At 39.0% G+C, this 25,850-nt stretch overlaps 1 long non-coding RNA gene across 1 annotated transcript; it reads left to right on the top strand.

Moving 5' to 3' along the window:
* Positions 1-24,369: 24,369 nt before the first annotated feature.
* Positions 24,370-25,620, top strand: LOC126381380 (uncharacterized). The gene is made up of 3 exons (XR_007568793.1): positions 24,370-24,417; positions 24,511-24,641; positions 25,537-25,620. It is a non-coding gene; the product is annotated as an uncharacterized LOC126381380 (long non-coding RNA).
* Positions 25,621-25,850: the final 230 nt, after the last annotated feature.

The following is a 25,850-nucleotide window of genomic DNA, read 5'->3' as shown; positions in this document are numbered from 1 at the left end:
CGATGATAAAAGCTGAGCTGTGCTGTGCTGATAGAATTTAAGCTGAGCTGAGCTGTTATTTATTATTACGCAATTATTTTATTTAACAATCAAAATAATACTCCTTGGTGGAATTTAGTTGGTATAATCTAGCAAGGAGGCTCAATATTAAATTGATACAGGCATAATAGAAACTTGTTACGTTCGGTACATTTTTAGTCTGTGGTTTTAAAAAGAAAAGGGTGAATTCTTTGTTGTTAGATTTTGATGGCGGCAATTGTAAAACTTGTTAAATAAATAATGGCGCAATTATACACATAAAAACTATTTCGTATTTAATTCAGCTTCTCCTCTTACATTGTACCTTTATCTTAAACACTAGCTGGTACCCGCGACTTCGTCTGCGTACTTTTAATTTGAATATTAAGGATTATATAAAAGGAACGGTATAGCATGTGATTAAAAGAGAGTAAGTAGGTATATTTAAAAAAAATAAAAAATATCTGTTTACAGTCGTTATAAAGTACCTATGTATTCCATTCTTATCTTATTTAGCCTATACGATCCCACTGCTGGGCAAAGGCCTCCCCTTGATTTTTCCACTCCTCTCGACTTTGTGCGATCTCCGGCCAATCCTTGCGATAAGCATTGAGGTCGTCACACCATCTTTTACGCGGTCTGCCTCGACTTCTAAGCCCGCCCTGAGGTATCCAGGTGAGGTATGAGGTGTATTCCATTGAGTGGCAGAAATTACCTAGGAATATTTATCGGTCCCTTATGTCCAAGACACTTACAGGGGTCAGCGTCACGTTGTGTACAAAAATATTTTAAAATGACCTAATTTAAAACTTTTTTGTACACAACGTTTGCTATTTTGTTATTATTTGTTAAAATGTAGAAATTGTTTGGACTCGACACTCGCGAGCAGGCCACGTATACACCACGTGCGCTCCCCCACCACAAGACAGCGCCGTTGACTGCCGCCACACTTCGGCGAATGTGCGCGACGACGAACGACGACCGACGGCAGTGGCGGCGATGCAGAGTATTCGTTAAAAGGAACTTTATCTACAAAAGCCAAATTTTTTTAACTTGATACACCCAAAACTACTAAATATCATGTTCCTAGGTTCAGTGGTTAATATTTTGTATACAAAAAGTTTGGCTTCGTAGTTCCCGTTCCGAATCCGTTCCGTTCCGTTCGAATTTCGGAAAATCCGTTTGTTGAAAAACTCTGCACATCCTAAGAGACCTACGTATCAAGTTTCATGGTTTTATCTTCAAAAATGACGAATACCCATACAAACATTCAACCCGTATTTCACCCCCATACTGGTAAAAATTTCAAAATGCTTGAACAAACGATTTTTTGTTTGTTATTTAGTGCCTAAACACAAAATTTAATATTTTTATCTTGAAAAATGACGAACCTCATAAAAAATTTCAACACCTATTTCATCCCCTCAAAGATCGAATTTTCAAAAACGCTTTAACAAATTGTTTTTTTATTTCTTATCAAGTTCCTAAATATAAAGTTTCGTGGTTTTATCCCCAAAAATGACGAACTCCCATACAAACTTTCAACCCTCATTTCACCCCCTCACTGGTCGAAATTTCAGCAACGCTAGAACAAATGTTTAATTATTTTTTATCAAGTGCTTAAATATAAAGTTTCATGGATTTATATTTTAAAATTAAAATATCCCATACAAACTTTCAACCCCTATTTCAATCTCTTCGTCCCTTCTTTTCGCAATAAAAGGTATCCTATTTTCTTTCTCAGGGTCTAAAGATTGTCTGTGCCAAATTTAATCAAAATCGGTTGAGAGGTTTAAGCGGGAAAGCGTAACAGACAGACAGACAGACAGAGTTACTTTCGCATTTATAATATTAGTAAGGATTATTTTCCCTCGTTAAATAGTAAACAAACTAAGTGTAGGTGTTATAATTTCGTTGACGAACTGATTACCTATCCGTTTCTTTGTCTAAAATGAGTATTACCTTATTACTATGATTGATTACTGGGCTTAAAGTTCGTATAAATGTCTATCGAATTACCTCCTCAAGTTTAAAGCGTAGCTAGTCATGTAGTACTATATTAATTATGTGGTGTAAGTAATTAGATTTTATCTGTATGTAATGTAACAGTCAGTTGAATAAAAAAACTTATACAAATCAGATCAATTAATTGGCGTAATGTGATTCTAGAAAGAGTTTTAATGTTAATAGATAGCTAGCTATAGCTATGTGTAGGTTCCTGTAGGAATGAGATATAACTGTTTAATAAAGACAGTTGCATCAAAATTTTATCATAAATTCCCTAAATTATGGCGCCTACCTACCCTCTAAGTTAGAAAAGTGATCAAATACTAACTTGAGGTCACTCAGTTTAAAAAAAAACATCGAAATCATTCCAGTAGCTATGGCGTCATGCGCTTCTTGACACGATCACGAAATCTAGATTTCCGCGGGAATGAGGTATTTTCCCGCCATAAAAAGTAGCCTGTGTCCGTGCCTAAGATCCTATCTTTAAATTAACCAAGTCTTATAAAATTCCGTTCAGACGTTAAGGCGTGAATGAGGCAAACTTTTAAAACAAACAATTAAAAATCACTAACCTAGTTTTCTGTCTACTGCCTACGCCTTAAGTACGATAGCATAAATATTAATAGGCCATATCCTTTTCTAGATTACTATCTATCAGCTAACTAAATTTCATCAAAATCCGTTGAGCCGTTTAGGCATGATAGACAAAACTCCCAGCAAAAACCATAAAAAAATCACTAACTCAATTCAGTTTTCTGCCTACTTCCTACCCCCTAAGTACGATGACGTGATCAATTTGATCGTACAACCGTTTTTAGATAACCAACTATTACCTTACTAAATTTCATTAAAATCCGTTCAGCCGTTTAGACGTGAAAGAGCAAAAGTCCCAACAAAAACGACTACAATTCACTAAATCAATTTAGTTATCTGCCAACTGCCTACCCCCTAAGAACGATGGCGTGATTATTTATAGCCTATGACCATTTCTAGGTTATCATCTATCACCATACCAAATTTCATGAAAATCAGTTGAGCCGTTTAGGCGTGAAAGAGTAACAGACAGACAGACAGACAGACAGACAGACAGACAGACAGAGTTACTTTCGCATTTATAATATTAGTATGGATTATGGAGTGTACCCATTTTACCCATTAATGTACCCCACATTATTTGTCCTGGGAATGGTTGGGTACTTACGGCTAGAAGTAAGGAGAGACTTGGCAATGGCTAGATATTTGTTTAGGGTTTTCCGAGGTAAACTTTTTAATTCGGAGATATTGCGGCAGCTTTGTTTGTGTGTGCCGAATAACTACGTGGAGCGACGGCGGCAACCAAAATTGCTGGCAGTGCCACGGGGCCGCACCAACCTGCTTAACAAATTGCCTTTAATCCGCGCACTGCACACACTCAATGAGGTTGCAACCAGGATCGACTTATTTGTTTGTAGTCTGAGCGAATTTGAAAAAGCTACCTTGTATGTATTGTGTTATTTGTCATAAGTAGATATAAGTGCTGTACTATCGGATTAGGATGGTCCTGTAATGATAGTTTTAAGTTTTGGTAAATAAATAAATAAATAAATAAATAAATTTGGACTCAGTACAAAAAATGCACTACCTCAAGGGCTATTTGACTGGCGAAGCAGAACAGTTGCTTAGACAAATACCAATATCAGAAGCAAATTACCAAAGATGTTGGGATTTACTCGTATCACGGTATGATAACAAGCGTTATCTATCTCATTTTATTTTAAAGCGATTATTGAGTCAAAGAAATATCCCAGTGGAGTCAGCTTCAAGTTTAAAAGAGCTTATGGACACCACTAATGATTGTTTAAGTGGTTTGTCAAATCTTGGTATTGATGTCAAATCGTGGGATATTATTATTATCCATATTCTTACACTAAAACTCGACTCGGAATCCAAAAAACAGTGGGAGTTTTCAATTACCAATAATAATGCATCTGATGAGTTGCCCACATAATATGAACAGTTCAAATATTTTTTAACGAATCGCTATAGAGCGTTGGAGTTTTTGGATACCAAGTCTAGTGGAGCACGAAACATGTCAAACCAAAATGCAAATGTAAACAACTACGCGCAAAAAATAAAAGCTTTGCACTCAGCAAAAGTCCAATGTTCTTTTTGTTCCGAAGCGCATAAACTAAGTCTTTGTAAAAAGTTCGCGAATGCATCCGTGGATCAACGTCGTCATTTTGTTATGCACAATAATTTTTGTTTCAATTGTCTGGGGATAAATCATGGGGCAAAAACTTGCCAAAGCGTCATAAAGTGTAAATTGTGTAATCGCCGTCATCACACTTTGCTGCATCCTCGAGGTACAGATTTTGCTGAAGCCACGGTTACAGGTGGGGGGTCAAGTTCGGAGAGAAAAGATGGTGGTGTGCCTAACCAGCACAAGGGGCCTTCTAAGGAGGCAGGTACGAGTGATATTACTAAAGGCGACGTGCCAATAGTAACTTGTTTTTCGACAGGGGTATCAAAACAGGTTTTGCTAGCGACAGCTATCGTCAAAGCCGAGTAGAAAAACCGAGAAAACCATTTCTTGAGGGCCTTATTGGACCAAGGCTCTCAGACAAATTTTATAACGGAGTTGGTGGTTCAGGATTTAAAGCTGAACAAACAACCTATAAGAGGAATAATATCAGGAGTTGGTGAAAACAAAAATGTTATTTCCAAGGCCATGGTGACTATTGAATTAAAGTTGTGGCAGCAAACATCATCATCATCATCACCGGAGCGTCCGGCGAGCCGACTAGCCTACGACTGCGTGAGCACCGGCAATGCGCATCATTTTATTGTGTTTGAAACTACCCTCAATATTGTCATTATTCTTCTACCTACCACCGTTAACATTTTATATACGAAAATTGTATAAATACGACAAAGGGTCTATTAAATATTCATTCCTCTGTGCACCATCGATCGTTTCACTTGCACCACCAAACTGCCACTAGCAACATCCCTTACAGTGGTGACTCCGACGTTCGAAACAACATTTAGTTAAAATGGCTGACCCTCGCCCAAAATCGAAAGACACTGAACACGCTGTTCCAGGGCAGGGCAGTGACACACTTCCACTACAGCCACTAGAGATATCTGGAGTATCTGTTGGGTTACGCATACCACCAATATGGCGTGATAAATTACGTGGTTGGTTTGCTCACTTCGAAGCTATAATGTCATCGCAAAAAAAGGTGACCAAGTCATGTATGAACTAGTACTCGGCCAACTCGAACGCCAAGACGTAGATGAAATCTATGACATTATTTTGCGACCACCGGAAAGCGGAAAGTACCAAGCTATAAAAACCCGCTTAATAGAAGCCTATGAAGAATCTGAACAGGAAAATGTACAGCGCGTAATCGCCGGTATCGAGCTCGGCGACTTAAAACCTTCCCAGTTATTAAGAAGAATGCAAAACTTAGCCGGAGATAACTTATCGGAAATAACATTGAGAGCTATGTGGCTAAACCAACTCCCAGCTAACATAAGTTCCATTATTGCAATTAGCACGACCACTAGCATCAGCGAAGCTGCAAGAATGGCTGATAAAATGATGGATCTACAAACTCAACGTGAAATTTCCGCCGTTAGCAGTCACTCTCCACTGATACCAACGCCTCCATATACATTACAATCTGAAAAACATACATCATACGCTCAAAGCACTCCATACAAAACTCATGCGGAGGTAGCATCCGTTTTAGGCCATGAACTAATGCTGCTACAAACGAACATCGCGGAATTATCGAAGGAAGTCATGTCTATGTCGTGGCCAGATCATAGAATTGACCATTTCATGAAATGATCCAACTTCAACTGACCATATCGTTTAAACGTCAGCGTTTAATGATATTTCCATCCACGTTTGGCCATATCATTAATGTAGGGTGTCCATGATAAGTGGTGTAATAAAAACGCGAAAAATAAGGTAGGAAATAATGTATTACTCTAGTACAAAGTACAAAAATGTTTAAAAGTCAAATAAAAATTAAAAAGTCATTTTCGATTAACGGAGTGTTGATGTAGTTGACATATACGCCGTAACTGCATCTCGCTTTGAAGTCGTCGTCATATGTTTTGACACTATTTCATGCCATTGGTCATCATTCAGTATACTTTTCGTGTGTAAGATAAACATGCTGGCGGCGTAGGGGTGGCCCAAGGGCCACCCCCGCCGCACCCTAACCTACTGTTATGCCTTGTAAAAATTATAACAAAACACTATTATTCTAAAAAAGAATTATGGATGCCTATTTATATGCGAATCAAATTTATACCAACAAATATTAGTCCAAAAATAGGTTATACCTAACAAACCAGTATTCCTAGATGTTATTATGGGAAAGTACTATTATGATAAAAAACGTTATGCAAAAAGGATTATGATAATTTAAATTATGATAAAAACATTTATGCGTTTTAATAGAATCCCGTTTCAAGTAGTTAATGCCATCTGCGGCAAATCTACAATAAGTCACGTCAAAAAAAGAAACTTTACGGGCATCGTCTATATTTTTCTTTTTTTTAAATTAATATCTCTTCATTCGCAGTTTTAAGTATATCATATTTTGAAATCCAATAATAGTCCATTGATTTATGTAGCGTGGTCACTCGACCTTCAATATTTGCCATATAACCTAAAAATAAAAATAAACTTGCTATCTACTATTAATACGAGTTTTTCTTTTCACCGTAGTGTCAAAACATTGCTTCACTGCACTTTTATCTTGTATTTGCTCATTATTATTCGTATTATTCGCGTTCACAAAAGAATAATTATTGTCCGCCGCCATTATGCAAAACAAAAACAAAGCGACACCAGCGCCACTACCGGTGGATAATGTTACTATTTTACGATATGATCGCTAACGTTTGGCCATATCATGAAGTAATCATGCATTTAGTTGGCCATATCGTTAAACGTTTTGTGTTCATTGATCTGGCCAAACCACATCATGATGTGGCCAACGAATGTTGTTCTATTTCATGAAATACGACCATTTCATGAAATGGTCGATCATTTCATGAAATGATCAATTCTATGATATGGCCACGATATCTATAAGAAGGGAGCACAACCGTCCCGACCGAGCGCACGCGTCTAACTGGCAGACAGAACCGCGGGAATCGCTCGCGATCCGGTTTTCGTAGCCGCCAGCGCCGGTACAACATGCAAGGCGACAGGGCCGGATTTGGAGATTCTGCTATTTGCTATTACCATCGCAGATTCGGATCACAAGCAAAAAAATGTACCAAGCCGTGTGGATATGAAAACCAAACACCGTCAACCTCGGGAAACTAAAAACGGCGTTAGAAGAGACGGGTACTATCGCCTTCCAGTTATCACACCGTCTGTTTGTAAAGGATCAAAACACCAAACTTACCTTCCTCATTGACACAGGAGCAAATATATCGGTTATCCCAAAACCAAAACACATACGGATGAAACCCACAGCATTCAAACTTTACGCAGCTAATAATTCCGAAATACCTACATACGGAGAAAAATCAATGGAAATAAATCTAAAATTGAGAAGGCCATACAAATGGAAATTTATCATAGCAGCCGTCAGCAAGCCAATAATTGGAGCAGATTTTCTCGAACATCATCAACTCATGGTGGATTTAGCAGGCCGCTGTCTCATTGATAAGGTCACTAATCTCTCTATCAAAACTCCAGCATGCTATACGAATGAACCAACTGTCCGCACCATCGACGTGAATCAGAAGTATCATGATATCCTCGCTCAATTCCCTGATATTACAAGGTTATCATCAATGAAAACACCACCAAAACACAACGTTGAACACCACATCGAAACAAGTGGTCCTCCCTTATACAGCAAAGCACGACCCACATTCCACCACATCGTCACAACGCTGTCAAAAAAGAATTTGAAAATATGATGGATCAAGATTAAAACACATAATAACGGGTTCTTACCGCGTTTAAATGGGGATATGAGACTCCCGATATTTCGACACTGTTGCAAGTGCCATGATCACGGGATGACTGATGAGATTGGAGTGGAGTAGGTAGATCCATAATTTTCTACGGGCAGACATATCTGTCTACCCTCTTTCTTTGCCGCTTGTTTATGTTTTTGATATCGGAATGTTCAGAAAAAAGCTTGAAACGGCCTAATGCGGTGAAAAAACGTGAGGACACAGTGAGTGCGGTTTGTCGTAGTGAGTTTGGTGCGAGTTCAGATGGTTCCGAACATTCCGATATCAAAAACATAAACAAGCGGCAAAGAAAGAGGGTAGACAGATATGTCTGCCCGTAGAAAATTATGGATCTACCTACTCCACTCCAAACTCATCAGTCATCCCGTGATCATGGCACTTGCAACAGTGTCGAAATATCGGGAGTCTCATATCCCCATTTAAACGCGGTAAGAACCCGTTATTATGTGTTTTAATTATGATAATAACCGCGTAAACTTAAAACAATGTATGATGGATCAAGGCCTATGTCGTCCCAGCAAAAGCCCATGGGCAAGCCCACTTCACGTCGTGCCCAAAAAAAACGGAGACATAAGAGTATGTGGAGACTACAGACGCCTGAACACGGTTAATATACCCGATCGCTACCCCGTACCGAGGCTAAAGGACTTCACATACCTGCTTAACGGAATGAAGATCTTCAGCACCCTCGACTTAAACAAAGCTTACCATCAGTTACCTGTATATGGACCACATATTGAAAAAACTGCACTTATTACACCCTTCGGACTTTTTGAATTCCCGAGAATGTGCCCGGGACTAAAAAACGCCGGTCAAACGTTCCAGCGCTTTATCCATCAAGTACTCAAGAACCTAGATTACGCCTACCCATTCATCGATGACGTAATCATCGCTTCAAAAACAGAAGAGGAACACATTCAACATCTCAGCACAGTTTTATCCAGACTAGACGAATACGGCATCACCATAAATCCATCAAAATGTGTTTTAGGACAGGAGACAATCAAATTCCTAGGCTACACAGTCACGCCTGAAGGAATTCTACCCCCGGAGGAGAAAATCAAAGCTATATCAGACTACCCACGACCGGACACAATAGAACAATTAAGAAGATTTATGGGCATGGTAAATTTTTACCACGACGCAATTCCTAAAGCAGCGGAAATTCAAGCACCCCTGAATGCGTATCTGCACAATTGCAAGAAAAAAGATAAGACGAAGATTAACTGGACAACAGAAGCAATAGATGCATTTGAAGCATGCAAAGTAAGCTTACGGGATGCAGCATTACTGGCACACCCCGCACATAATGCACAACTCGCGTTAATGTGTGACGCTTCAAACAAGTCCGCCGGAGCCGTACTACAACAATTTGTTGATAACCGCTGGCAACCACTCGGTTACTTCTCAAAAAAATTCTCTAGCGCACAAGAAAAATACAGTACGTACGACAGAGAACTTCTGGCAATATATGGCAATAAAATATTTTAGGAAAATATTCGATAGTGTTGCCGCTCGATAGTGCCCTATCGATAGTTTTCGATCGAACTATCGATAGTTAACCAAAAAACGATAGTATCGATAATTAATCGATAGTATCGATAGTGTCGATAGTATCGATACTATCGATAGTTAAAAAATGAAAAACTATTGATAGTATCGATACTATCGATAGTATCGATAGTTGAGAAATGAAAAACTATCGATACTATCGATAGTATTGCTCTTCGATATTGCGCAAGCTATCGATACTATCGATAGTATCGATACTATCGATAGTTTTGTACGATCGATAGTGACCTTAATTTCGATAGTATTGAATGTAGCATTTAATCGTAATGGGTAGAAGAATGCAGTGAAACAACTAACTCCATTCAAAGCTTGTGTTTAGCATATTTTATGTTTCGTGGGTGTTTTCTCAGTGGATGTTTGGTTTTGAAGTTGGCAATTCTCTAAATTAAAAAAAAACTGTTAAGTGAGTGGATAGGATTTTTTTACGGGTAGATCTAAAATAACGTTGTTTTGTTTATTGAATTTTGCAGAACAAGTTTTATAATAATAATAATAATAATAATAATAATAAAACACTTTATTGCACACAAATTCACAAAACATTTACAGGATAAACTTATTCTAAGGTGGGCAAAGGCGGCCTTATCGCTAAGAGCGATCTCTTCCAGACAACCTTCGGCAAAGGATATGGTACATTTGTACAGCTGCAGTGTAGCGCGCAGATACGTAAAATAAAACAATAGACACATTTTATATGTCGGCGTTAGTTATGAATTAAGAAGAGAAATTGATCAAATCGGAAAATAAAATGAAGTTACATCACTTCCGTTATGAAGTTGCAACGCTCCGACGAAAGGTGGCGTACGGCCAGAGCTGCGTGAAGTCGGAGAGTCACTACAGAGTCGTCGTGTCGAGCGGACGTGCACTGCCGTTCTAGTCGGGCAGTCTACCGCTAACCATCGCCGTGAGCGGACGTGTCGAATAATTACGATCGGAACGTGGAGTGCTATAGTCGCTCACCTATAACTTGTAGGGACGTCAAGAAAGTGTGATCGGAAAAGAGCACCTAGCAAGTACGTTCACATGTCCCGATGATTCGGTCTGAATATTGGAACCATGGGTGGTGGAGGGCCCCTTCGCGCTAACGTCCTTATGCGCGCTAGATAACAAGAGACTGTGTAACCTTTACGAATACCGTGACGTTGCCGTGAGTGTGTACCTTATGCTGTGACTTTATTTAATCGTGATACAAAAACTATGTGGAAGTACTTAAATAAAATGATTGTGATACTGATGACGGCCATTATTGTCTTCTAACGCCCACCCTCCATTCTGATGATGATGTTACGACGACACCCCCACTGTTACGACATCAGAAGTGGGATTAGTGAACTTGGATGAAGACAATGTGATGCGACGTTCACAACAAGACAATGTAAGTTTGGATTATCACAATCAGAAGAAGATTATGATGACTATCACATTCGTGTGTCCACGTGATGAAGATGTAGTGTCCATTGAAGATGGACCTGAATTTGAAGTGACCTGGACCTTGTTAATGATCGGCATCACTACATGCCTTAAGATATGATGGCGCGAACATCACAATATTTCCATACTGTGTGCAGTCGTGTTTGGAAATTATGGTACCTCAACTTGGAAACTGTTATTACGGTGAGTCGTTTTCATACTGGAACCTTATTGTTATTGACTTCATTGCTGGGTGAATTTCCGTTTCTAATAATGAGGAAATTGATTTAAAATTAACTTGGAAATTACTATTTCCCTTTGTTTAAAAAGAAAATTGATGAGACATATTGTGTCAATCCGTGTCAATCACACCGCGTTTTCCAATCTGTTTTCATCATCGTAAAATCTTTGTATTTTGGTCTAAAAATATTTCGAATTGGTGTAGATACGCTTAATCTGCGTGGTCAAAGTTGTATTTTCGCACTCCGAGGAAAAAGAAATTAATCATGACATGATAATTGAGTCTCGTTAAATAACGTGTTTTGTAATCTTTTTAAACCGATTGAAAGAAAGTCATGTGAATACGATAATACAGTGAATTCTTTTGTTTCATGTCATAACTTGGTTCGGCAATTGGTGGATTGCAAGCGGGGATGAAAATGGCGCGGGCTGAGCTGTAGCCGTGTAAAGTGACGACATCATGGCAGCGAGTTGTATACCAGCCGGACTTGCTGCGCTGGTGCTGTTGAAGACCTAAACCATGTCACAAGACCAGTGGTTGATCTTTTATTGGAAATTCTTATACGTCCCGGTGAGTCGTATCTGTTTTACCTGATTTGAATAAGTAATGGATTTTTTTATTAGGATTCAAACGAATATAGTGCAGAAAGTTCTCTTTTGTTCACTTTAGTTAAATTGGAAATCGTAATGAAGTGAAGTAAACATTGCGAAGTAAAATGATTTGGATTATGATTAAGTGAAATAGACTTGAAAAAATGCCTCGAAGCGAAATGCCTTCTGAGTTAAATGTTACTACTGATTTTGAGAGTGAATAAGATGTTATACGGCACACATACTTTGGTATCGTTATTTTCTCTTTTGTTTGTTGTTGTGCTGCATTTCCAGCGTAGTCGTAACTGCAGTCCCGTTAGAGGCTGTTCAGGGCGCGGTGTGCGACTGGAGGTGTGGTGATTGTTTAGGTCCATGGGGACCTGGTTTTAGTGGTATATGATTACCTTGTTGAGTTGACCAATGATGGTCTGTTATGAAAGTGGCAAATGGTTGCCAATGTTATCACCGAGTATTAAGGTGCACTGTGGCTCCAGCGTAGTCGTAACTGCAGTCCCGTTAGAGGCTGTTCAGGGCGCGGTGTGCGACTGGAGGTGTGGTGATTGTTTAGGTCCATGGGGACCTGGTTTTAGTGGTATATGATTACCTTGTTGAGTTGACCAATGGTGGTCTGTTATGAAAGTGGCAAATGGTTGCCAATGTTGACTTATCACCGAGTATTTATGTGCCCGTGTATGTTTGTGTAGAATGAACAGTCTAAGATATTTTTTTGTTTTTTTGATCATTGTTGTTGTTGATGTTGATTGAGGCATTCTTTCAAATTGTTTACTCTGTGTGGTGATGCACACGGGAAATCCACTTGATGGATATGTGTACTGAAGTCTCATGTAGAGCTCATGTAGAGTCACAAGTAGAGCTCATGTAGAGTCACAAGTAGAGCTCATGTAGAGTCACAAGTAGAGCTCATGTAGAGTCACAAGTAGAGCTCATGTAGAGTCACAAGTAGAGCTCATGTAGAGTCACAAGTAGAGCTCATGTAGAGTCACAAGTAGAGCTCATGTAGAGTCACAAATAGAGCTCGGACGAGTCCTTTATAGAGTCTCATGTCAGGTCAGGAATGACCGAGCGAACTTGGATACTGTGCTGTGGTATATTGTTTCAGATTAACACACGAGGACGTGTGTCACGCAGGATGGCCGTGTCGGCGTTAGTTATGAATTAAGAAGAGAAATTGATCAAATCGGAAAATAAAATGAAGTTACATCACTTCCGTTATGAAGTTGCAACGCTCCGACGAAAGGTGGCGTACGGCCAGAGCTGCGTGAAGTCGGAGAGTCACTACAGAGTCGTCGTGTCGAGCGGACGTGCACTGCCGTTCTAGTCGGGCAGTCTACCGCTAACCATCGCCGTGAGCGGACGTGTCGAATAATTACGATCGGAACGTGGAGTGCTATAGTCGCTCACCTATAACTTGTAGGGACGTCAAGAAAGTGTGATCGGAAAAGAGCACCTAGCAAGTACGTTCACATGTCCCGATGATTCGGTCTGAATATTGGAACCATGGGTGGTGGAGGGCCCCTTCGCGCTAACGTCCTTATGCGCGCTAGATAACAAGAGACTGTGTAACCTTTACGAATACCGTGACGTTGCCGTGAGTGTGTACCTTATGCTGTGACTTTATTTAATCGTGATACAAAAACTATGTGGAAGTACTTAAATAAAATGATTGTGATACTGATGACGGCCATTATTGTCTTCTAACGCCCACCCTCCATTCTGATGATGATGTTACGACGACACCCCCTCTGTTACGACATATATATATATACACAATCTTATATACTAAATATATATATTTTACACATACTATAGATATATACATACAATGATACATATAAGTAAAAATAAAATATTAGTTACAAGACGATGATTTAGCCAAGAAAAAATTGTGAAGTTTAGTTTTGAATATAGCTAATGACTTCGAATGCCTGATATCAGCAGGCAAATCATTCCACAAGTGCGTGGACTTTACGGTAAAGGAATCTTTGTAGTATCCAGACCTTGAGAAAGGAGCCTTCAGCACATTGTCCGTCCGCGAACGAAGTTCACGAGAACAGTCGCTACCTAGGAACTGGAAGCGTTCTTTTAAGTAGGGAGGGGAACGAGGGTCATACAGCACATTATAGAGCAGAACCAAGACATGCTCATCCCGCCGCAGTCTAATTGGAAGCCATTTAAGTCTACTCCTGTATTCAGACACGTGATCAAACTTACGCAACCCAAAAACAAACCGGATGCACAGGTTCTGAAGCCGTTGAAGCTTGTTTAAAAGCTCTTCATTAAGGTCAATCAGACAGACATCGGCGTAGTCCAGGATAGGTACAAGGAGCGATTGCGCAAGTTCAACCTTGGTCTTCACGGGGAGTAGATTTTTCCATCTTCTAAGTGATCCTGTAGCAGCAAAAATCTTCCGACTGGTTTCAGCAATATGGTCAGACCAAGAAAGTGTACTATCAAAAAGGACACCTAGATTTTTGACAGATTTGCTATAGGGCAAGATGACACCATTAAAGGTAACAGCTGGAATGTCAGCCATGTTTAAACGCGAGATCTGTCGCGAGCCCCCTACAACGATAACTTGCGACTTGTCAGGATTGACCGTAAGGCCATGACTACGGCTCCAACAGTGCATAGCTGCAAGGTCTGCATTGAGCTGAGCAATGGCTTCGTCCAGCTCTTCGACAGTAGCCTGTGCATAAATCTGCAGGTCGTCAGCATACAGGTGATAGTGACAGGAGAGGATAGGGGTAAGGAAATTAATAAATATGGAAAAGAGGAGAGGGGAGATTTCCTGAAAAATGGAAGCAAGCAGCAGTTATCCCTATACATAAAGGAGGTGATAAAGCCACTCCTTCTAACTACCGACCAATTTCGCTCATAAATGCTTTCGCTAAAATAATTGAGAAAATAGTTAGCAAACGTTTAGTAGGATTCATAGAGCATCATCAACTGATATCAGGGAGGCAGTTTGGATTTCGTCAAGGAAAGTCTACGGAGGATGCAGTTTCCCTCCTCACCAGCATTGTATCTAAACATCTAGACAGCGGTAAAGCCTGTGGAGGAATCTTTCTAGACCTCGCAAAGGCTTTCGATACTGTTTCTATTCCAATCCTGTTAAGGAAGCTAGACTTGCTGGGTGTAAGAGGATCTGCACTGGAATGGTTTAAGAGTTACCTAACCGGACGAACCCAGATAGTTAAAGTAGATAGTAGATATAGTGAACCTTATCCTGTAAAATTTGGAGTCCCACAGGGTAGTATATTAGGGCCTACATTGTTTCTCCTCTATATTAATGACATTTTCGCGCATAAGCCCTTGAATGCTGACATAATATGTTATGCTGATGACACTGTATTAATTTTTGATGAAGTTTCATGGGATAAGGTATTTCAAAATATGGAAGCCGGTATCTCTGTGGTGGCTGGTTGGTTACAAAATAACTTACTTACACTAAATGCATCTAAAAGTAAATTTTTATGTTTTCATAAAACTAAAGCCTCAAAGCCAAAAATCACACCTGATATAAAAGTTCATCTATGTAAGGCTCATCTGGTAAACAGGACATCCAAATGCAGTTGCAATAGTATAAACAGAACGACCAATATCAAATACCTTGGTGTAGTTATGGACGAAAAGCTCACTTTTTACGACCACATAGCAAAAACTTCCGATAGAGTCCGAAGACTTATTTATATTATGCGTCGCCTGAGGTCAACTGCACCCAAGAAACTTCTCTTTACTGTGTATACTGCTCTTTGTGAGTCTATAATAACGTATTGTATACCAGTTTGGGGCGGGTCAGCGAATTCTGAACTACTCCATCTAGAAAGAGCCCAGCGCTCTATATTAAAAGTTATGCTTAGAAAGCGTTTCATGTTCCCCACTAACTTATTATACAAGGAATGTAAAGTTTTAAATGTTCGGCAATTATTTATTTTAAGGGCGTTGTCAATGACTCATAAGAGTATTATCAGATCTAATGAGTACACTGTCCTACTTGAAAAAAGGAGATTTAATATCCCTCTACCTATAGTCAGCACTAGTTTTGCCAGGCGTTTTCCTAATTTTCTACATCCGTACCTATACAATAAGATTAATAAAATTTGCTCTATTTGTAAATTGAAAACTAATCAAGCGCAAGAAACATTAAAGAAATGGCTATTATCTCTAAGCTATGAGGAGACGGAAGATCTTTTAAGGATCACAGCATAAATACTCTTAAATAACACTCTGTCTTACATACCTACATTACACCCGCAGACACGCATGCACGCAAACACGCACTCACACACACACACACACACACACACACACACACACACACACACACACACACACACACACACACACACACACACACACACACACACACACACACACACACACACATACACACACAGTCACTCATACCCTTTATTACACATAAACATAATACATATATTTAAATATACACTCACAGACATACATACAAATAAGATTCTTCTTTTTAACAATGATCTCAATAAACATAAATAAATAAATAAATAAATTTATTTTAAAGTCAAATATTATTGTTTGTTAGTGTAGTTGTTCAAATGTAACGATTAACAACTTATTTAGTGTCATCATCATCAATTTAAGAGCCACGCTCTTGTCGGTGTAGCATTTTCCATTCCAGTCTATCAAAGGCCAATTCCTTGACTTCCATATAAGACACGACTTTAACCTTTTCTTTAATCTGTTCCATGTAAGCTCTTCTTGGTCTTCCCCTTCCTCTCTTTCCTTCTAGCTTTCCTTCTATGATGTTTTTAATGAATTCGTCGTGTCTTATTAGGTGTCCAATCATCTTGCCTCTTCTGTCCTCAATAATTCTCAGTATTTGTCTCTTTTCCCTTACTCTTACTAGCACTTCCTCATTTGTAACCCTTTCTGTCCAGCTTATTCTTTCCATCCTCCTCCAACACCACATTTCAAAGGCCTCGAGTCTCTCTCTGTCCTTCTGTGTCAGTGTCCAAGTTTCACATCCATAGAGGGCTATACTCCATACGAAGGTTTTGACACATCTTTTTCTGATAGATTTGGCAATCCTAGCCTTGAATATGCACCCTTTGTTATGGAAAGCTTGTTTTGCCATTGCTATTCTGGTTTTAACGTCTAAAGTACATCTTGAGTCATTCGTTATTATGCTGCCTAGATACTTAAAGTTCTTTACATTTTCAATCGGGATATTATTTAACTTAATTATTTGGCTGTCTATTTTTGGAGTTTTGGAAATTGTTAGAATTTTGGTTTTACTTATATTAATTTTAAGGTCGTATTTTTCAAAAACTGTGTTCATTGTGTTAAGTAGGGTTTCTAGGTCTTCTTTATTACTGGCCAGTGCCGCAATATCGTCTGCAAATCTGATACTAATTATATTCTGTCCATTTATTGTTATTCCGTTACTGATTTTAGCTATTTCCTTCATGGCTCCCTCTATGAAAATGTTAAATATTAGTGGAGATAAGGAACAGCCCTGTCTTACACCTTGCCGTACTCTAGCTTTTCTCTTCACTTCTCCTATTTCTACGACAGTTTCCTGGTGTTTATATAGTTCGTATATTATCCTTCGGTCTCTATAATCCATTCCTACTTCCTTCAACCCCCTCATCATTTTCCTCCAGTTTACCTTGTCAAAAGCCTTTTCAAGGTCTATAAAAGCCACGCTGGTATCCATGCTTAAATCCAATCTCCTGTCAATTATCAGTCTTAAAGCTAATATTGCTTCTCTTGTACCTTTCTTTTCCCTGAACCCATACTGGTCATCTCCCAGACATCCCTCAGCTTTAGGTCTCAGTCGGTTTTGAATGATTTTAAGTAAAATTTTTGAAGCCTGTGATATTATGCTCAGTGTCCGGTGTTCTTCGCATTTCAAAGTATTTGGTTTTTTTGGTAGTGCCAAAGTTTTACTAACTTGAAAGTCTGTTGGTATTTTGCCAGTTGTATACATTAGATTGATTAATTCGTAAATTTCGTTCAAAACTAAGGGGTTTGCAGATTTTAGCAATTCTATAAACAACTTGTCGTCTCCGGCCGCTTTTTTATTTTTTAAACTGTTTAAAGCTTTATCAAATTCCTCTCTCAAGATGTCCGGGCCACGATCATCCTCTTCCACCTCTTGTTCATCCTCTATATCGTCCTCGGTTAGTCCATCTCCCTGATATAATCCTTCTATGTATCTCTTCCATCTGTTAGCTATATCCTCATTATCAATCAAAATCTTTCCATCTTCATCTATTATTGCTGTACTTCTTGTCTTTTTCTTCCTACTTAAACTTTTTATTATGTTATATGCTAGATCCATTTTACCTGCTTTCATATAATGCTCAACGAGATCACAATCCTTTTCTAAGTCTTTTTCTTTACGGTTCCTACATTGTGTTGTTATTCTGTTAGTAAGTTTTCTATATTCAACAATACTGGCGTCATCCGACTTATTTCTTAACGTTCTCCTTTTTATCATAATATCAATAATATCTTGGCTTAGCCATTTCTTCTTTGGGACTAACTTTTCGCTTTCTAAGCATTCTTCTGCGGTACTTTTAATTATATCTCTAACCTTATTATACTTCTCTTCTATACTATTTACCTCTAAATCACAATTTTTCTTATATTCTAAATATTTATCTTTCAATTTATTACTATATTGCACTTGATATTTGGTATACTTTAATTTATTGAGATCAATATTCTTATATTTGTGTGTCCTTTTGGTCCTTTTTAATCCTAAATTAAACTTGCTCAGGAGAAGATTGTGATCCGTATTTAGATCAGCTCCTGGGTAGGCTTTGCATGAAGTGACTAGGTTCCTATTTTCCATTCTAACTATTATGTAGTCTAATTGGTATCGTCCAATGTCTCCCGGCATTTTCCAGGTATAGAGCCTTCTTTTTGGCAGCTGAAATTGCATATTGCAAATAGTCATGTTATTTTCTTTGCAGAACTGTACCAATCTATCTCCTCTGTCATTTCTTTTTCCTAGGCCAAACCTACCCACAATATTTTCATCCTTCCCTTCCCCCACTACAGCATTAAAATCGCCTATTATAATTAAATTATCATTTTTCTTTACAGCATCTATTATTGAGTCGAGCTGTTCATACATAATTTCAACTTCTTCGTCATATTTACGATTATTTAGTGTATTATTATTATAATTTTTTTCTTTATAATGTTTTAGCAGAGTATAAGATAGTATGTTCTAACTATAATGGTAACGTTTGAACGTGACTTCTGCGATACGGGCTTTAGCCTAGTGCAGGAGTTACAGCTAATCTTGTATGAATGTTTAATAACAGTTAAAATATTATGTACCAATACTTTGTCTGAAGATGATTGTTTGTAAATAGTTATAAGTACTTAATGTTTTTTTCTGTATAAATTTTTATTATTATTATTATTATTATAGAGGACACCACCCTGAGGCACACCAGCAACAACATCGCTAAAGGCAGAGACTCTGTCATCAGCTCGAACGCGCTGCCGCCGACCCACCAAGTAGCTGCGAAACCACCCAACCACCGAATCTGAGACAGACAGAGACTTTAGCATTGCTAAAAGGATGTCGAAATCTACAGTATTAAAAGCATTACTAAAATCGAGCAATGCGATAACAGTAAGCTTTTGATTCGACATCCCCAACCGTATGTCATCGGAGACTTTGGTGAGCGCCGTCACAGTACTATGCCCCGGGCGGAAACCGGACTGGAGAGGACTCAGCAAATCATGGACGTTCACAAACACACTCAATTGATGGTGAACTAGTCGCTCAAGGACTTTGGACAGGAAAGGCAGGATAGATATGGGACGATAGTGGGATAAAGATGTAGGATTACTAATTTTAGGAACTGGAATAACCGAAGCTTGACGCCAACAGCGTGGAAAAGTGCCGGTACTGAGCGAGAAGTTAAAAATGTGACAGAGCACCGGAACTATCACCTCCGTACTGAGAAGGATCATCCTGCGACTAACGCCATCGACGCCCTCAGCATTGGATTTAATAGCAGTGATATTATTTTCAACCTCACGCTCAGATACCAATCTAAAAACAAAAGGAACATGTGAAGGAGTGGGTAAATCAGAGATCGACTTTAATGTCGCTTGTTTGACAGAGCAAGAAATAGGGGAAGTGGAGACAAAGTGAGTGCTCAGGGAGTTCAGGTCAACAGTAGGTGATGCAGTTGATTTAGTCTTCCCTATGCCAAGTGAGTTCAAAAATGACCACACCTTGGCTGGATCCCCATTCTCAACAGATGAGTGTATGTGACGACGCTGCGCATCCCTGCACATTCTACTGCATCGATTGCGCAACTCCCTATACCTGGAACTGTTCCCATCTGACGGATCATTTCTGTACTTAACCTTAGCAGCATTGCGTCTCCCCATCAGCACTCTGATCTCGTCAGTTAACCACGGAGCTGGAAGATGTTTGAGCTTAACTGGACGAAGAGGAGCATGAAGATCATATAATTGAATAAGGAGAGAATTGAATATCTCCAACTTCTCGTCAACAGTCGCAGCACCATACACAGCATCCCAGTGAATGCTGCTAAGGTCAGACAGAAACCGAACAGAATCCATATTTTTAAAACTGCGCTGCATAACGACTCGGGGCTTGGGTTTCGGACATCGGATTTTATAGGAGAGGAAAATGAGATCGTGGTAGGAGAAGGCTTCAGCAGGAAACTGTCCGTGGGCGATGACATGGTCAGGGGAGGAAACAATGGCAAGATCTAAAAGGGAAGGGATACAACCAGGCGAATGGTGAGTAGCGGATAAAGGAAGAATATTGAGGTTCATGGAGTTCACAACTGAGCACAGCCGGGCAGAACGAGAGTCTTGCTTTAAAAGGCATGTATTAAAGTCACCCATGATAATGGTGTGATCAGCAGCGGGCACCAGAACCTCTAGAAGGGATTCGAGCTTAGAAAAGTAGTCGATGTGGAGAGAAGGACTATAAAATGCACCAAGAAGTACCTTGAGGTAACCAAATAATACCTCAACAAAAATATGTTCCGAGGATTCTGAATATTCAGCTGGAGATTTGCTTAGAATATTAAAAGGTATGTGACTTCTAAGATAGATGGCAACTCCACCACATCGCCTACCAGTCCTGTCGTTACGGATAAGATGAAAACCAGGAAGGGAGTAGGAAGTAGAGAGCAGGCAGGGTTTAAGAAACGTTCCCGACACCAGAATAGCCTGAATGTTCTTATTACTGGCAAAAGAGGCTAGCAAGTCAGGGTAGTGTGCAGGAATGCTCTGTGCATTAATGTGCACCACATTAAAATTTTTGGCCAAGGCTGAAAAGGTAGACTCCAGCAACGATTTCGACTCCGAGACACTGTGGAAGGTGCCCTCCGAATTATCTGACAAAGAGGAGAGAGAATAGAAATCAGAGCTATCCGTCAATACGCTTTCATCGTTATCATCATTTTGCAACATACGCAACATCATAAATATTATATAAATATAAAAAATAATAATAATTAAAATATATACAAAAAATTAAAAATATTAATAAAATAATAAAATAGAACAACTAATAGATATGTAAGAATATTAATAAGTAAATTAACAAATATTCCACTCGCCGGCAGTGTGAAGAAGAACGCTCTAAAGGACGACTAAACAACAACACACACGTTACGACAAAACAACAAGAAAATAAAAATAAGTTCAGATGCCAATAGGACTGAATACAAAAAGAAAAAATAGCAAAAACGAAACGCATAGATCATAATGACATTGACATTGGAAAAAAAAAACAAAAACTAACAAATACATGTCAGTGATTATAACCTAACATAAAACAAGACACAAAACTAATAAAGAATAAAAGCGGTTATGAGAAAACAAACAAAAGTAATAGAGGGTGAAAAATAACAACATCTTAAAAAGAAATGAAGTCTACACAACATTTGCAGTCGGTACGGGTAAAACTAAAAGTTCGGCCATATATTCCACCCTCTGCTTGGCACTATCAGGAGTCTTGATAAAAATGAATCCATCCCGCGTCCAGCAATTAGAGATGCCGTACTTATCTCTCGCCGCCATGAAGACACTGTGCCGAAGCTTGGTTAGGAACTCGGAGATGGTGATCTTTGACCCCTTCAGTGCAGTCTTGGTGTTCCAGATACCATCCCGCATAGCCATATCCGTGAATTTTAAAACTATAGGCCGAGGCTTACCACTATTATTTGTGACTTTGCCCATGCGATGACAAGTACGAAGACTGTTCACATTAAAGTTGGGGACTTTAATTTTGGCGGATAATGAAGAAGTCACCACATTAGCGATGTCCTCATTTTTCTTTTCCGGTACACCATGAACAAGCAGCATTTTACGTCGTGACTTCATCTCGATACGATCCACTCCTCTTGCAAGCGCTTCAACCTCACCACGCAACATGTTAAGGCCGTTACAAACAAAGGCCTTAAAGATCTGGAACTCAGCATTGAGGGCAGCAATGGTCGTAGGATTTTTGCGTGTTGCCTGGTTTAGCTCTGCTTGAAATTCTACCATTTTTGTGTCGAACATCTTGATCATTTTATCCATACTAGTGTGTACCTGTGCGTGGTCCATGGTGATGAGACACTGGAGGTGATATTGGTGAAAGGAGAAATACACTGCAGGCGAGTGGCACTACCTATGCACTAATAATTTGCATAAATAAATTAAGTTATCGGTATTGTACTATTTTTAAATTATAAATATTCGGGAGCTAATAGATGTTGTTGTGCACTTGGTGACTACCCGCAGACAAAAAGACAAAAAAAGTTTTATTTGTGTTTCGTAATTAAAAATGGAATTGGACGCTTCCAATAATTCCAATGAATCGAAAAAGAAGAAATCTCCTATGTGGACTTATTTTGATAAAAAAGAAAATGGTGAAATGGTTATCTGCAAAACTTGTAAAATAGAATTAAAATATTGTCATAATACCAGCAATATGAAAGATCACCTAAGACGTAAGCATGCTGAACTTTTGATAATATCTATTACAAACGACAGTCAAAATGAAGATGTTAATAACATTGATATGCGAAAGGACACTTGCGGCAAATATTCTGCAACTTCAACAAGAAAGAAAATGTTAGATGTGAAATTTGCCAAAATGGTGGCAAATTTCACTGATATGCAGCCTCTGCGTTTGTCTGAGCACGAAGGTTTAAAGGAGTTTGTAAATGCTTTGGACGCGAGGTACGAATTACCAGGAAGAACAACATTAAGCGTCAAACTTCTGCCAAAATTATTTGGGTATAAAATTAAGTTGATAGATATTCTCAAAAACATAGAACATCTGGCAATTACTACGGATGCATGTACGTCGATGAGCAACGAGTCCATTCTTGCGGTAACAGCACATTTTATACTAAAAATGAGGTTGGAATCTGTGCTACTAGAAGCAGTAGTATTACAAGTACATCATGCCGCGGACAATTTAGCATCTGTGAGTATCTATCTATTTTACTTTTCTTGCTTCATGGCGCTGCGCCTGCGCTTTATATGGGAAAATAAACCGTACTACGGATTATAGACCGTACGTAGAAGCGGTAAATTAACCATAAAGTTATAATATAATTAGAAGGGGTATTATGTCAACAATGGTGCCGATTCCTGCAAACACCAACTTAAATCTAAATTTATCTTAGAAAACCATTCTTCTTTACCAATTCTTTACGAAAAAAACGGCACCAGCTGGTTGACCATAGACCTCGTAGACGTTCTATTAAATTTAAGCGTGGCTTTTCGGCGGGAAACGGGAACGGGGCAGTTGCTTTCTTCATTGAGTAATCTAAATAATTAATCGAAGTGGTGTTTTGTGGTTAATGATCGCATTAAGTTAGTCGGAAGACATTCGCGAGTGTTATTATATTGGAGTATTCAATGAACAAAGTGTATCTGCCTATTTTCGCTTCGTGCCGGGTAGCCGCTTCATAACTCAAAAGTTTATGCGGACTTTTGAGTTAATTCGTTTGGGGTTCGGAGTAGGAGTCTACTCCGAGGGTAGGGGCTTAGGTTTCATCATCATCACCTTTCATCATTTCATTAATCATCAAGAAAAAAAAACGTCAGACATGGCTGTATGGGCATAGTTCCCTTTGCCTTACCCTTCGGGGAAAACCAAAAAAAAAAAAAAAAAATTGGTTTTCAAATCAAAAATACTTAATAAAACACAAAAATGACTAAATAAAAGGACGTCGATGAAGAGGAAGACCAAGGCGGAACTAGTAAAAGTGGAAGTTGTGTTGTATCAGAACGACGGAACTCGCTGTGAATGCATATTAAAAGTCCTCAACCAACAATCTTCTACTCCTATCTTCTTCGTCGTTCCCTCACTGCTGAGGATCGCGACTACAGGTTATGGTTTTTCACTCGGTACGGCTATATGCTGCGTGCACCGCCCTCTGTATGCTGCCGCCCACCGTCTTCTTCACGATGTCAGACCACCAAGTTTTGAAGTGAGCACGAAGTTTTGAAGACACGAGTGATTGTATTAGATTTCCTCCTGAGCAGTTGCACTACAAATTTAGTGATGAAGAGGTGAGTGATCGAAAAAATGTATCATAGAAGAACTTGTAGACATCATATTAATCTGAGTTACTTGTATTAATCAGATTTTTTACTAATTTTCAGGCAATACTTGACAGAAACCTTAAGTGGGATGACATAATTATATAGAAAATCAATAAGAGGATGAACTCTTTTAATGTTTATAAAACAATAGTATGAAAGAATTTTGATGCATCTTGGAGCAATGGCAACATGTAAGCATATTCCTGGTTAAAAATATATTTAAGTGAGTGTTGCTCGTTGTAAGTGGATTTCCTTTACGGCCAGATATGAGGAACGGCTAATCCTGTTTTTTTCTCTAATGTGGTTTGTAAGATCAATGACCAACCTCATCAACCTGCTGCTGTGACTATTCGGGTGTCCCAGACTAAAGGCCCTTGACGTAGTTTACTTATCTAATGAAATGCCTATGTAGGTACTTAAGTAATTAGTAACGGAGTCAAGACTCTCTCTTTGTGAATTTGCCTCTTATGTATGAAACCGTTTATCATGCCAGTCATAGTAAATAAACACATAACGGTTCACAATCTCATGCTCACAATCCAGAGGTCCCGGGTTCGAATCCCGGTGGAGAAAAATCACTTTGTATTCCTTGTTTTGCTAGGACATTACAGGCTGAACACCTGATTGTCCAAATGTAAGATGATCAGTGCTTCAGAAGGCATGTTAAGCTGTTGGTCTTGGTTACTACTTACTAGTGTAAGTATGTAGTTGTTACATGAGTCATGCCCTTGGCGGCTCAATAATAACCCAGACACCAGGGTTGATGAGTTTAGAATAGTAACTAAGGAAGGGATCTTCTTCAGTATTATAATGGGCTAGGTAACGGACTCCAATGCGGGTTGGTGGAGGTGATTTTACAGTGTTTTTCTTTTTTGGAGCAGCATGGTGGAGTATGCTCAATACCCCCTCTGGTTGATTGAGGGGAGGCCTGTGCCCAGCTGTGGGATGTATATAGGCTGTTTATGTATGTATGTAGGTAACGGACTGGTATCTATCTTAAAAAACTGACTGCATGTTGTCTTGATTTATTAAAGTTTAGAGAGATGGAAGTGTATACAGCGTTTATAATATTTGTTTTCTCTTCAGATTTGGGAGTTGTGAGTGACAACGAGCAGATTACATAACAATGGGAGGATAACAAGGGTCTTAACTGAAAAAACTGGTGAATGTCAGCTTATGCTGCTAGTGTACTTAATAAATAATAATAATAATGTTCCCAAATAAACCTCACAGATGTAGAAGAAAGACAAAATAAATTTGTTTATTTTATTTCTGTTTCCTAACAGCCTCCTTGGTCTAATGGTTCTCTAACCATAGCTCACAATCTGGAGATCCGGGTCTGATACCCGATGGGGACATAGTCAAAATCACTTTGAGGCTGTCAAGGTCCTTTGTATGGA

Source organism: Pectinophora gossypiella, unplaced genomic scaffold, assembly GCF_024362695.1.
Source record: "Pectinophora gossypiella unplaced genomic scaffold, ilPecGoss1.1 Pgos_48, whole genome shotgun sequence".
NCBI classification, from domain to species: domain Eukaryota; kingdom Metazoa; phylum Arthropoda; class Insecta; order Lepidoptera; family Gelechiidae; genus Pectinophora; species Pectinophora gossypiella.
The sequence above is the reverse complement of the archived record's forward strand: the minus strand, read 5'-3'. Positions and strand labels throughout refer to the sequence as shown.